This window comes from Rhopalosiphum maidis, chromosome 4 (assembly GCF_003676215.2).
Source record: "Rhopalosiphum maidis isolate BTI-1 chromosome 4, ASM367621v3, whole genome shotgun sequence".
In the NCBI taxonomy this organism is placed as follows: Eukaryota; Metazoa; Arthropoda; class Insecta; order Hemiptera; family Aphididae; genus Rhopalosiphum; species Rhopalosiphum maidis.
This window is the reverse complement of record NC_040880.1, coordinates 35,023,336-35,037,660: the sequence shown is the minus strand read 5'-3', so window position 1 is coordinate 35,037,660 and position 14,325 is coordinate 35,023,336. Positions and strand designations below refer to the sequence as shown.

Sequence of the window (14,325 nt, the reverse complement as noted above, 5' to 3'; positions counted from 1 at the left end):
ATAATTCGTTTACTACATAATATTTACTGTTTATAAAATATTTTTAAAATATTTACCAAATTAGGTAAAATATTTTATACTTGAATAATATCTATAATATTTTTTTTTCTAAAGTATCATATTATTTTTGTCAAATTGAATTTCAATATCCTTGAAATTTCGAAACCAGCACATTTATTCAAGTACGGATATACTCACCATTTTATTAATGAATATGTTTAGTTAAACAACCCATCAAAATATTATTATAGACAGGGAGATTAGTTGTAGTAGTAATTTAATGATCAATAAATATTTGGTTGATAAAGTTCGATACATTTAAACTGCGAAGACACATATCATTAATGTTATTGCTGTTTGTACAACGCGTTCTAAGGGGAGGTGCTTCTTTGAGCAGAAAGATTACTTACAATTAGTAAATAATCTTGAGACAAGTGCACCTCATAAGTATAAAATGCATATTCTTATTAAACAGGCTGTCTATTTTAAATGTAGTTAAGTACTACAATTATTAATCACCATGTTAATACAACTTTTGAAAAAAATGTTTTTGTACAATTTACAGTACTTTAGCAAGTATCTTTACGCCAGTCTATGTTAGGATTTGGTCATTTATTGAACTTAGAATTACTTTCAATAAAAAAAAAAAAAAAACACTTAAAAAATTATTAATACTTCTTATTTCACCACGATTATTGCACAGCTTCATACAAGGTTGTTTATACATGGCCCGTTACAATAAAAATATGAATTAACGTTAAAAAAAAAAATAAAAATAAATTTATTTTTCATAGTTAGTCTTCAAAGTTCAAAGTTTGTGTTAAAAGTTGATACTTGTATTATATTTTCATATTTAGCACAAATTAATCGTGAATTATAATGTAAGGAATAAGGCCTATTACTTTTGAAGATTTAGGTATTAAATTAATTTAAAAATGATCAGTTGAAACTAAATTCATATCGATGATACGCGCTATTTACAAGTGAGTAATATTTATAATTCCAGGGAACATTATTATATAATTATACAACATCTTATAATATAGTTGATTATTACGAAATTGAAATTAATGTTGGTAGGCGTATATTTTTTATTGTACGTTAGTGGATCTATTATGTACATTTTGTAATGTGCATATTAATAGTACAAGATTGTACATGACTAAAGTTATGTACGAGTATATATGTATAATAGTGGTCGCGTACAGTTATTAGTTCATATAATTATTAATGATACGTACAGTACTTACTAGGCTACTATCTGTATAGAATCTGATGAAATGTTAAAATAATAACATTACAAAAAAATGTAAGACAATTATAAAATCAAAATGATAGTTAATTTTGTTATAATATGTTATATGTATTAATAATAATATGCGATGTACTTTGTATCTAGTTAAATTACTCGTTTACTCGGCAGTTAAACATAGGTATACTATACAATCATTCTATCTTTAGATGGGTAGTTAAATATAAGAAAAATATATATTTTGTTCTATTTAACCATATATCTCTTTATTAATAGATTATTATTAATGTAAAATTATAATATCATCAAGTCAAGTTGTATAGTTAACCTCGAAAGATATTTCACTATATATGCTTATAAAAATATGTATTATATTCTGCTTCATTATTTAAAAAGGAATGAGCGCTTGTCGTCACATATTATATATTTCAATATGTTGCTGGTAACATTAAGGGAAATATTTTTGTTAAAAGTTTGGTTGTGTGTATATTACAGCAAAATTAGTATAAAATATCTATAAAACGATAGAGCACAAAAAATGTATATGGGTATGTCAATAATAATTTAAAAACCACGTGTCTAATCGAATGAAACATTTCATAAAAATTAAATTATTTTTATTTTTATTTTTTTGCTATTGTTATTGTAGGTTAGGTTACTTATATTTAAAACAGCGGTAATATTTCGAATTAAATTGATAAATTAAATCATATAATTTTCTCATAAGTTATGATCGAGTATATTAATGATCCAAATTAAAAAATATTTCAATGGTTAACATTAATTTACTATTGCTTAATAGCTATATATATATATATATATATATATATATACGGAGCAAACAGCGTATTAACTTGGAAAATAATTTAACAGTTAACACTATATTTTCTATATTATAAGTTAATAATATGAATATATGATAATTTACTAAGTTCAAATTTGACGATAAACACACGTAAGTACAACACTAGGTACGACAGCGTTTCAATAAAAATCTGGTCCTGGGTTTTTTTTTTATGTCTGAAGATATGCGAGTAAGATAAGTTCCGTGACTTGGTAGGGAGAGGATATGCCACCTGATTGCTATCACGCCACTACCTATTTATTGTTTCCTCGACCATGTGATGCCGAAAGATGTGAAGGGAATAAGAACGGGATCATTCTGGAATATTATGTAAAAAGTTAAAGAATATTCGGTTTTAGTTGTCTATAATACGTATTGAAATTAAATGCACACATTATACGTATCGGTATAAACTAGTGAAATTTATGTGGAGTTAACAAACATTAGAGTTTAGTAATTTGCCTAAATTGTATTTTTATAGACAACATTTAATGAATATAAATTTTTAACAAGAATACTAATAGTTACTATTTAGTGCAAAATCGAAAATTTTCAGGAACCTATCTCATTAAAATAATATAATATTGTGTATCTATTAAAAATTATATTGTACTATTAACAATACTGATTATACATAACTTTTTTTTTTTATCGCGTTTCGTGTTTGATACTTCCAAACATAGAATATATTATTAGTTACAATTTTGTAGTTTCCATATTTTCCGTAAGAATGCAGGATAATTATAAAATAACTGGAAATTTGATTGTTTATTTAACAAAGTTAAAGTTTTTATTATATAGTTAATAAATTCGTCTATATAATATTAAGTCGGTGCCTTAATCGAAATGTTACTAATTTTATAATAATAATATTCGTTAATATTGGACACATTTAAGCGTATTAAATATTAATTAGCCATTTCTCAGATAGGTAACTTATACCAGGTATATATTAAATGATACATGACGTGTACCTGATTTTAAGTAATTTTAAACCTATTTTGGTCAAACGATTAGCAATGAACCTGTAGATGAAACGTATAAAAAGAATACCTAATCAATATATATATATGTATTATGTATCTACAATCTGTGAAACTAAAAAAATAAGTAAATTTGGTAAGTAATTATAAAAGCTAGTTGATGTGATAAAAGAGGATACCAAATATACTTCTGTTTGCTTATGATTTATATGACTAACTTTTTTTTGTTCTTTAATTATTTAGATTGTGTGACCAATGTTAAGGAAATTAACAACAAATACATATTTTACTATGGCATCTGCTGATTAAAATTTTATTAAGTAATTAAAATAACAATTTAACATAAATATAAAGTACACAAAATGTATTCTGATTTGTTTGAGCTCGATGAGTATAGCCAAAATTATTTAATTGCTTTATTTTATTAAATTGCATTATGATAATATATTTTTTATTACATCAACAGTAGTTTGTTATATTTGTTATTTTTTAAATTGTTTTATAATCATAGTACAATTATATAGTGATATTATTATATATTATTTAATACTTTGATTTGTTTTTACGAGTATTATAATAACTGGTACCTGCTGATGCTTTTAAAAAAAAAATATGCTTTGTACTTTTAATTAAATTCGAAAACACTACATTTAAATGATACAACTATAATAAAGCACGTTATTTAAAAATTATTTGAATGAGTAAATAATTTTAATTAATTTGTCTGACTTGTGCAAGGATTCAGGGAAAATTAAATATTGTGAAACGACTATAATTACATATTTTTATAAAATATATTGTACAAAGATCATTGTTTAAGTATTATAGTAATAAACGCAAGTATAATTTGTGGATTATTATTATTCATAGTTGTAACTATATATATTCCAGTAATATGACACCAATATTGAAATATGATGCCAAATGTCTTCAAGGTAGGAATCAAAGAAGAAGTTAATTGGATTTATAATGTCAACACGCAACTTGTCTTAGGAAAGTTACTAGCACCTATTTAAGGATCACTAATTGATCCTTTTCTATTATGTGTTTTTAAAGTTATTTTTTATATATATATATTGTATTAATTTTAATATTTAAGCTTAATAACAAAACAATAATTATAATGTAAATTAGTGAATAAATAAGTTATATAATATACATATCTACCTACCTACTATAAATTTAGATGGAAATTGTACAAGAAAAGAATAAGTGTACAAATAAATAAATTTAAAAGAAGCATCATAAAATTAAAATTTCATTAAGAGATGATGAATGTATGCTTCGAGTTCATTATACAAAAAGTTATAGTAAAAATAAATGTAAGGGAGTGACAGTTGAGCAAAACGTTAGATTTCGAAGAGGGATAGCTAAGGTTCAAGATATAAAAGGCTGCATATTTCCAAAGAAAATTAGATCCGCATTGAAAAAGAAGTAAAAGTTAAGCAAAAGAATATTGGTTCAATGATAAATGTTTTTGATTTCAATTTCAAAAACGTATTTAAAATTAGAATTACTTTAAAATAGTTTGGTTACTTGACAAGATATTAATTTAAAACTATTATAAACTGTATTATTTACTATTATAAACAGATTTACGTACAATTTTAAAACGAAATTGCACGTCAAAGGTCAAACATCAGTTTTGATACGATTATTCATATATTCAATGCATTTAAAATAATATTCACTCATTAGTCGTTACACTTTAGAGTCCTTAAGTCTCATATAAATGCTGATTTCATCAGTAAATTCTAATGCAATGACCTAAAACTTTAGATTTCTGTGAATGCAGAATTTATCAATTATTTTAATTTAATTTAAAATAGTAATACACTAATACACCAATACAATATTGTGTAAAAACGAACGAAAGGAGGACGCAGTATCTATCAAGGGAAAATACCAATATCCTGTTTTTATTAACATTGTTTTAACAATGCCTATTTAATGCTTTTGGACGCTAATCAAGCCATAATAGTATTATATGAATTACATAGTTAATTTTAATAGGTAGCTGGAGAGACGTTGGAACATAGTTCGTTTGGTTAATCATCGATTTAATTGATGTTTGGTATACAGTTAAATTGAGAATGTTAAAATGAATTTATTTTACGATTTTTCAGTATTGCAAACTATTTTGACTGCTGTTTATTAAACGTATCGTCCAAGTACAAATAAAGGAAACACTTGATTCATTTACGAGTTATTTTTTGTGTTTATTTATTATTTCATAAGTGAATTAAATATATACACAGCTTTGGTTATTTTTGCATTTTTACAATTATAATAATTTATAACTGCAGGGTATTTTTTTGAATTTCTAATTTGCATAAAAAAATTTCATAAGCTATAAGATGTATAAATATCTTATCATTTCTGGATTACTTTTCTTTAGATATTTAAATAATTAATATACAATTTTTCAGGTACTCAATATACGTTTAAATCTACATTATATTCAAAAATATTTATTTCAAATATTGATATACTGTTTTACAAAGAAATTATGACAAAAAAATTCTATAATTAACTACTAAGTTAGTTAAAAGTTTACATATTTTTTTAGTATTTTGACATTATTAAACTAAAATAAGAAAAAAAAAATATTAATAAAATTTAATTTTTCTTAAATGCAAAATAGTATTGAAATTATTTAGGTAGGTCTTAAAAGGAAAAAGAAGAATATTTTTATTAGTAAAATACTTATAATTTTTTTTTTTGTAACATTGTAATTGTTGAAACACGTTTATATTGATTAATTATAGTTAACATAACTTAAGAGTTAAAAATAACTGCAGGAAACTATGTGATAGAAAATATAACTTTTATCGCAAAACTTGAATTTTATTATTTAAATTTTTATTCATTTATGCCAGTCTTAGTACATAATATGGCAGGGCAAAGAAATCTCCAAGTGGTGGGCAGAGGAGTATTACGTTATGCGTACTTATACCACTTATACCCAAGTAAATGTTTAGCTAGCTACCTATAGTCTACCTTAATGTCTATTAATCACACTGGAAAAAATATATAACAGTCTACAAAAAAAGGAATCTAATTAAATGATAATAAACTACAATTTAAACTAAAAATCAAAAATATATCCTAGCGATTGTTCTGTTTAGGGTATCATTATTATTATTATTTTTTTAATATGAATTGTGAATTACTCAATAATAATCAAAAATGTATACCTAGTAGTAATTATTACTTATGTATCATACCTGTTTTTTTTATTTATTATTTAATTAGTATTATACTTATTTCAACCCAATCTTAAATGTAAACTTGTAAATATATATAAGACTTTACTTTTTTCACAAGCATTGCTTATAGGAAATAAATATCATAATTTGTATTACTTTGTTATATTGAATGTTTTGCTGTTTCTTAAATAAATAAATAAAATAATATAGTCACACGGCTGTAATTATATTTAAGTACTAGCGTTAATTTACAAACCATTTTGAAAACAGCTAGCGAACTGTTCTTAGCTGATATAGGTACCCGGTCTGGATTTCAAGATTATTACAAAAACTACGATTCACCACAAAACCCGACATCGATAGATTTTCGAGATAACGAACGAGTTCACGGACGCCAAGCTACGGTTAATGTGGCACGTCGTGGCAGACCGTGTAGAATGATCGGTCACGGACAGCGTCGTCTTAAGATTGAACTTCAAAAACGTGCGACGACGCTATGACTGGCGAGGGTGCGCGATGCGCTGGATGGACTGGCTTTGCGCACGCCCTCTACAGTCACATGGCTTCTCCTCCTCTTGATTTTCTTTCACCTCCTGTTCCTCCATACCATCTTCCGCTCTGTCGTCTTCTTCCTATCTAGTGCTTTGTGCCCTTACTCCTCCTTTGTCGATAAAACCACTGTCGTCAAATTCCTAATACAGTTTGATAATGTCCAAATTAATTCTGAAACGTTTTATTGCTATTTTATTTCTGCGTGTTATACAAACCTATAGGCATTGTTCAAAAAGCTCAACTGATAATATAATTAGTTCACGTTTAAGGTTCAATACCTAAAAAATTATCGAACTCATTTGGTAGTTTATCTAATTTTTATTATTTTATATATCTATAAATAACACGTCAAGTACTTATGCAGATAATAATCAAATCTTAAATAATTATAAAATATACAATATTAGATTATTATACATCCAATATAATCATTATAAGGGTAGTGAGATACAAAATGTATCAAAATTAAATAGCCATGTTAAAATATACAATTTAACACATCATCACAGCAATTTACTTTTCAATTACGAGGTACGCTCGACATATCTATAGTAAGCAACTTTTCACCTTTTTAAAATAATAAAAAAAAAAAAAAATCTTAAACATAGTATGAAGTATAGTATACATTTGTTGATACCTCCATTTAGAAAAATATTAAATAATAATATCGAAAATAAATTTCACCTAAAAATTGTTTAAAAATATGAGATTTGATCATGTTTTCGTTGTTTTTGAAATAAAAATGAGTGAAATTTGTAAAATATGACCATAGACGCTCTATCCAAACATTGCAAATGCCAAATGGTATCGGTAATAATAGCCATCATTGAAACTAGGGTCGAGAGATGGCATCATTAGAGTCCGCTGACCTACTCGACAGAAGTAGGGCAGAATATATTTAATTTCGAATGTAATATATACATATAATATTAACTAAAATAAAAGATATACTACACCTCCGGAGACAGTTTTTCTAATAGATAAAAATGATCAGATTATAAATTTTAAGGAAGGTATCTGTTAGAGAATTTGATTTATTGATTCTAGTTGGTAGTTTTGAGATATAAAAATCGAAAATTACAAAAAAAGTAGGCAAGGCTTTGCTGTACAATAGATATTGAGTTGATCGCTGTAACGGATGTGGTTAATTTGAATTAAATGATATATCATTTTATACGATTCTGAGAGGAAACGGTCTGTTAGTAGGATTTTAAATTAAGTTCTTAAGAATTTTTATCAAGTAATATATTTTTTGTTGGATTTATAGAAAATAAAACTGAAAAAAAAAAATTGAAAATGTCTATTAATAGCCTAAAAACTGTCAAAATATCTTAAAAATGTATAGAATCGCTAATATAAACATTTTTTAAAATTTCAAGTATCTAAGTTTATTGGTTTTTAAGTTAAAAAAAAAAAACGAAATTGATTTTGCAAAAACTGGTTTTTCGTAAAAATCCCCAATTTTCTTTAACTTATTGTTTGTTTTTTCTTATTTATTATGAAAAATACTGCAGTTTTTCAATGTTGATCTTCTCTAATTACGAACTAGATCAAATTTTTTGTCTAAAACTACTGTCAAAATCGAAAGAAAAAATTATTGATTATTTATTGTGTACATATAAAACACACACACACACACACACACACGCGTATAATTAATTTAATCAAAACATTCATTGCTCCGCTTAGAATCTAAAATGATAATATAAATATATATATATAATACAATAGTTTGTTAAAACTTTAATAAAATTATTAAAATAATTATTTTATAACCTTGGCGGCTATACCATTAAGTTAGACTGTCCTCAACAGAATCATTTTTCATTGTGCATACAAAGATTTATCATTGAATTCAAGTTTAACACATCCATTATAGTGACCTACTCAATAATAAGGTACACTCTTCAACACTTGTATTTTATAGTAGAGTGGTTACCTACTTGACGGCTTTTAACATACATATATGTTATTCGGTTAGATTCAATTTTTTTTTTTTTTGACTGATTGCGTGTGGCCTATTTTGTATTCTAGGTTGATCTTAAAAGGCTAAAAACCAATGAATAATATATAACTAAGTACATCTTATAGCAAGTAAAAAAAAAAACGGACCCATCAAATCTAGGTACAATTTATTTTTGGAAGGGTTTGCAAAGGAGAAAGTATCAAATAGGATTCTTTATGTTTTATTTTTAAAAATTAACCCAAAATAATTAAAATTAAGTTTAAAAAATCAGTTCATAGTTAAAGTCGAGTTTTGTGAAAAGTCGTAAATATCATATTACTTATTATTGTCTGTAGTCTTAAAACTTTATGAGTATATCACGAATGGTTACGAAGTGCACTATAAACAGTGTATGAATAACACTTATTTAATAAAAATCGACTTAATGCAATGCTGAAAATGTTAAACAAATTGAAAAAAATGTCTTAAAATTGTTTTCAATAAATTTAAATATAAATTTCTATTTTATATTCGATTTTATCTTTTATACTCTAATTTATATTGTTTTCAATTTCTTTGTATATGATACGCCGCTTGGTTTATACATGATGGTGCCCAGCTGATTGAGTGCTTTAGATATTCTTATTCTTTATGATAATTAATATGCATAACAATTGTAAAATATATATGTGGCCTTAAAAAAAATAAAAATAATTTTAAAATAACAAAATGTGCAAAATAAAAGTTTCAGTTTTAGATTCTTTAACGTAGGTATATAATATAAAACAATTTTTTAACAAAGAAGTATTTTTTCGTTTTTTATTTTACATGGATTCAAAAAATATAACTACTTGTCCAACAATGCATTATATCATAATTATTATTATAACAACATATTTTTAGTTTCTTCTTTTACTCCGCATCGTATTAAAGGAGTATAGCATGTCGTTATACAAACCGTAATAACAATATGCTGTAGGAGCTGTCGACGGTGTTTTTAGTTCATGGATCTTTAATACAGCGGGTCAATAATTTAGTTTTATTCAATGCATTTAATAATAAAATAGATTACTTATTTTAAAAAATAATTTAAAATTGTAAATCAATTACCACAAGATGCTTGGAATAAAGAATCCCTATAGTAAATATAATATATACAGAATATAGAATTTAAACTTAAACACAATATAATAAAATATAGATTTTATTCATATATTATATCATAATGCTTATATATTCTAACTTATCGTCAATATAATACATCGAAAAAAAAATTACAACATATTCTGATAAATGGTGATGAAAATTCAACAGTTGCTATGAAGCAAAATTGGAAATAATTAGAAGACAATTAAATAAATGTTATCATTTACATGTATCCAGTCAGGTACAAGGTACACAGTATTTAAATCTGAAATCATTCCAATAATAACTTGAAACACAATTATACATTTATAATTTAAAATTTAATTGCAATCAGTTGTCAATGATAGATGATTTAACTTAACTAAATGACTATATAGTGCATTTAAATATAATTATATCAATAACATATTTACGATTCTATCTAAAACAAAAAAAAATTCAAACTATGTGTTGAGTTTGAAAATATGCTTCACCTAAGTATTATACGAGTACACACTACACGATCACCTAAAGCTGTATTTGAATATATCAAACAGTTTTTCAACACCTAATCAGCAGTAATCTCATTAGTTTATGATTTTGTTATGAGTACTGTGTATAAATATAGTCTTTAAATATAAAATCGAGTTTAAATTTTAAAAATATTCTTAATATTTTGTAAATTATTGTTTTGTATTTAAATATCTATTTATCTACTATTTTTATTGTTTAATGTTTAATCAGCGCTTACTATCTATAAAACAATATTTGTGTTTAGAGGAATAGTTATTTACATTCTAATCAATGGTTCATAACAGCTATTATTAATACATTATTATAATCCATAATGTAAAAGTATAAAGTCGGAGAAATGATCACACGAATGTTATCGAAAACATTTACTCGGTTATTAATGTATTTTATTATTAAATATTAATATACAATATGTCAATCTATAATATTATTGATTATAAAAACTAGTATTTATAATCAATGATAATATATATATATATACATACACATAATTATATAATAGCAAAGATAATATAACAACATATACGTAGTAACTGTGGTTTTAAGATTATCGTTGAATAGATGAAAGCTTATTGCATTTATCGATTATTATAATGGAAGAAGGTAAGAAAACCTATTAGAGAGAAGAACCCCATTAACTGTTTGTGGGGAAACAATTATTTTACGGGTGAATATTCAATTTTGTAAAAACATAAACAGTTAATTTAACTTTCAATTAGAATTTTATTTTTTATATATAGATTGAAAATTTTTTAAAGGAAGACAAATTAAATTAAATTAAATTTTCAAATATTTGGTAATAAAAACAAAAATGGTTATGACTTTATAACTACAAATGATTTGTAAATGTTAAAGATTTTTAAATTTTTTCAAAATTCTTACTCAAAAACTTATAAAAAAAATTGTAATCATATTTTTTGTTTTTTTTTTTTTTTTAATTGAGATAAAATCTAACATAAGGAGCTTTGTATTAAACTTTCAAGCATTTTACGCAATGATAAACGTTTAATCGACATTTATAGAAATATATTTTTAAAAAAATCAAAAATTTCTCATACTTATAAATCGCTCAATAAGGTTCAAAATATTTTGAAATTGTATTTTCAAGTATGTAGGTACGGCTATTTGTTTTTGAGTTATGGAAAAAAAAAATTTGATTTTGTCAAAGATTGTTATTGTGTAAAAATAATTTCTTTCCTTATTTTTAAGAAAAGTACTGAGAATTTTTAATTTTGACCAATTTAAAATACATTCATTTTAAAATAATATAAATATTTTATATTTTTATAATTGTAATTTTTAATTTTATAAAATATTTATAACTAAGTAAGTTTACCATTAATATTATAAATGTGTACATTTTGATAAATCGTTGAGGAATTGTGCATTCAATTTTTGAAATATTTTAAAAATAAGTTAAAAACAAAAACGTCATGTACTGTAGGTATAGCCAAATAAATAATATAAAATAGTACATTTTACTATTTTAGTGTTCATAAATAGCTCTAAAATATTATTTTTTCTAATAAAATCCTAATATAGTATTATATAAATATTTTTTGAAAATGTTAAGTGTATCAATATTTGTTTTCGAATAACAAAAAACAAAATTGATTTGAGATATTATGATAAACATGTAGGTACAGTAGGTCTACACCAGGTATTAGTCTTCGAGTATATTTTTACAACACCTTGGCTCACAATCGAAATTATTCATTAAACCAAAACTACATTACATTATTTTTAAAAATATTTAGTTATTTAGTTTACTATGGAAGCATTATATTATAATTTTATGTAATTGCTAATCCAAACATTGTGAGAAAATTATTTTTGTCAGTTGTAGCTTATTTCTATCACAACAATTTCATATGAGATTCTTTCTATCTCTTTTGACTTAAACACTTATGTGATAACTAATTAATGATTATAATTTGCAATTACTATTTACTATAGGAACATTGATAATTTACCATAAAAATATTGGATTTTGGATTTTCACAGTTGTTTGCTATCACCTGACTAATAAACAAAATTCTATCTAATTTCTATACTAAATAGTAAACATTAATGTCCAAACGTTGTATAATTCATAAAGTTAAATGATTTCTAATAATAATCGAATACTCGTATAAGACTGTAGATTACTAAATTCAAACTATTTATTTGTGATTTTAATTTGAACAAAATGTATTATAAAAAAAGCATTGTTCATCAATTAATTTTATTTAAGGCATTTTATTTTAAGTAAAATGGTAAATATCGGTTATGCTTTGTTAAACTAAAATACATTTTATCGCGTCACATATAATGTTCGACGAGAGTATTTGAAAGTATATCAACTCTTGTCTGAACAATTGTGTATACAAAGTATTACCCTGCGAGAACGACAATTTTTTTTTCATTAAAAGTTTTTTCATCGTGGCAATTATTATTTTAATATAAACTTAGTCTTTCAAAATTAAAAAATACCAAACATATTATTTAAGTTTGAATTGATTAATCAAAATACACGAATTCAAATGTTATGAAATGTATTTAAAAATATTCTCTACATTGTAGTTTTTGTAGGTATAAACATATTTTAAATGTATTCACATACGCATGTAGGGATACTATATGTCTAAATAGTATACGTAATATATCTAAATATACAAATCATTATCATTTTTTTTTACATATATTAATAAAAAATTAATGGTGCTGTATCATAGCAAATTTTGCGAGTATAGAGTATGATTTGGTGCGAATACCTATATCTATGGTGTAAATATTATAACGGAGTAAATAGGCGTAGCCAGGATTTTTTTATGGAGGGGGGGGCTAAATACTTTTAACTTGAGTTATTGAAAATAAACAACAACAAAAAAAACAAAAATACTGATAACGTATTAACGTTGATTTGCCGTTAATTTATTTACTATTTTTAAATAACTAAAATTTGTAAGACAATTTCTATATTTAAATGTAAATATTTCAAATTAATATCGAAAATATAGCCAATGGGGGGGGGGGGTATAGCGCTTCATTTGGCTACGCCACTGGAGGAGTGTAGCTAAAAGGTTAGTTAAATCTTAAAGTTAGACACATGGAGCATAGTTATAAGCAGTGGTGTAGTTGTAAATATTTGTTTGGGTATACACCTAAATTGAGAAACGTGTAATACGTGGGGGGCTCTGCCCCCTATATCCCCCGTATATTAATTAACTTAAATTTATCTATTATTATAAGTATATATAAATACATAATATAATATATTATTCCATTATAGCAAATGTATTTATTTGTTATTTATAGTTTATAACATTTTCCACTTTGTTTTTCTAATGGCTCCACTTTCCTTGAACGGTTATCATTGGTCGATTTGTGCTGCAACAGCCAGCTTCCAACATGTTTGGTTGGGTTCCATATACTAATAGGTGGCCCATTTATATTGATAAACATAAGATTTGTTATATTTTTTATTGTCAATTTAGATCTTATAGATTTGAACATATTCTGTTCATTAAACATTAATCTAAATCCCCATTCACATTCTGCTGTAGTGACTAGCAATGTTTTTATAAGTATATTTATTTCCTGTATTTCTTCATTCATTGTATTATTATCAATAAAGTTTCTCATTCCTTGTACTAGTATAGATGTATTTAATAAAAATCTACGGCCCAATTGTTGTATTTCATTTTCCTCATGTCTTACATACACCATATTGCCGTCGTCATAATTCATAATATTAATTTAATTTTAAATATTTGTTTTGACGTTTGGACAACTTTAAATTTTCCTATTTCTTATCATTTTATAATTAATCATAATTAATTATTCTGATACACCAGTTCTCTTGGAGTTATGAAAATAAAAAAAAATATAATTAGAAATGT

At 24.4% G+C, this 14,325-nt stretch overlaps 1 protein-coding gene across 1 annotated transcript in view; it reads right to left on the bottom strand.

Moving 5' to 3' along the window:
- LOC113558760 (opsin, ultraviolet-sensitive-like) overlaps nucleotides 1–6,763 on the bottom strand; it is a 38,066-nt gene extending 31,303 nt beyond the window's left edge. Inside the window, exon 1 of the mRNA XM_026964290.1 lies at nucleotides 6,545–6,763. The gene's annotated coding sequence lies outside the window, so the exon portion shown is untranslated. The remainder of the gene's footprint in view (nucleotides 1–6,544) is intronic.
- Nucleotides 6,764–14,325: the final 7,562 nt, after the last annotated feature.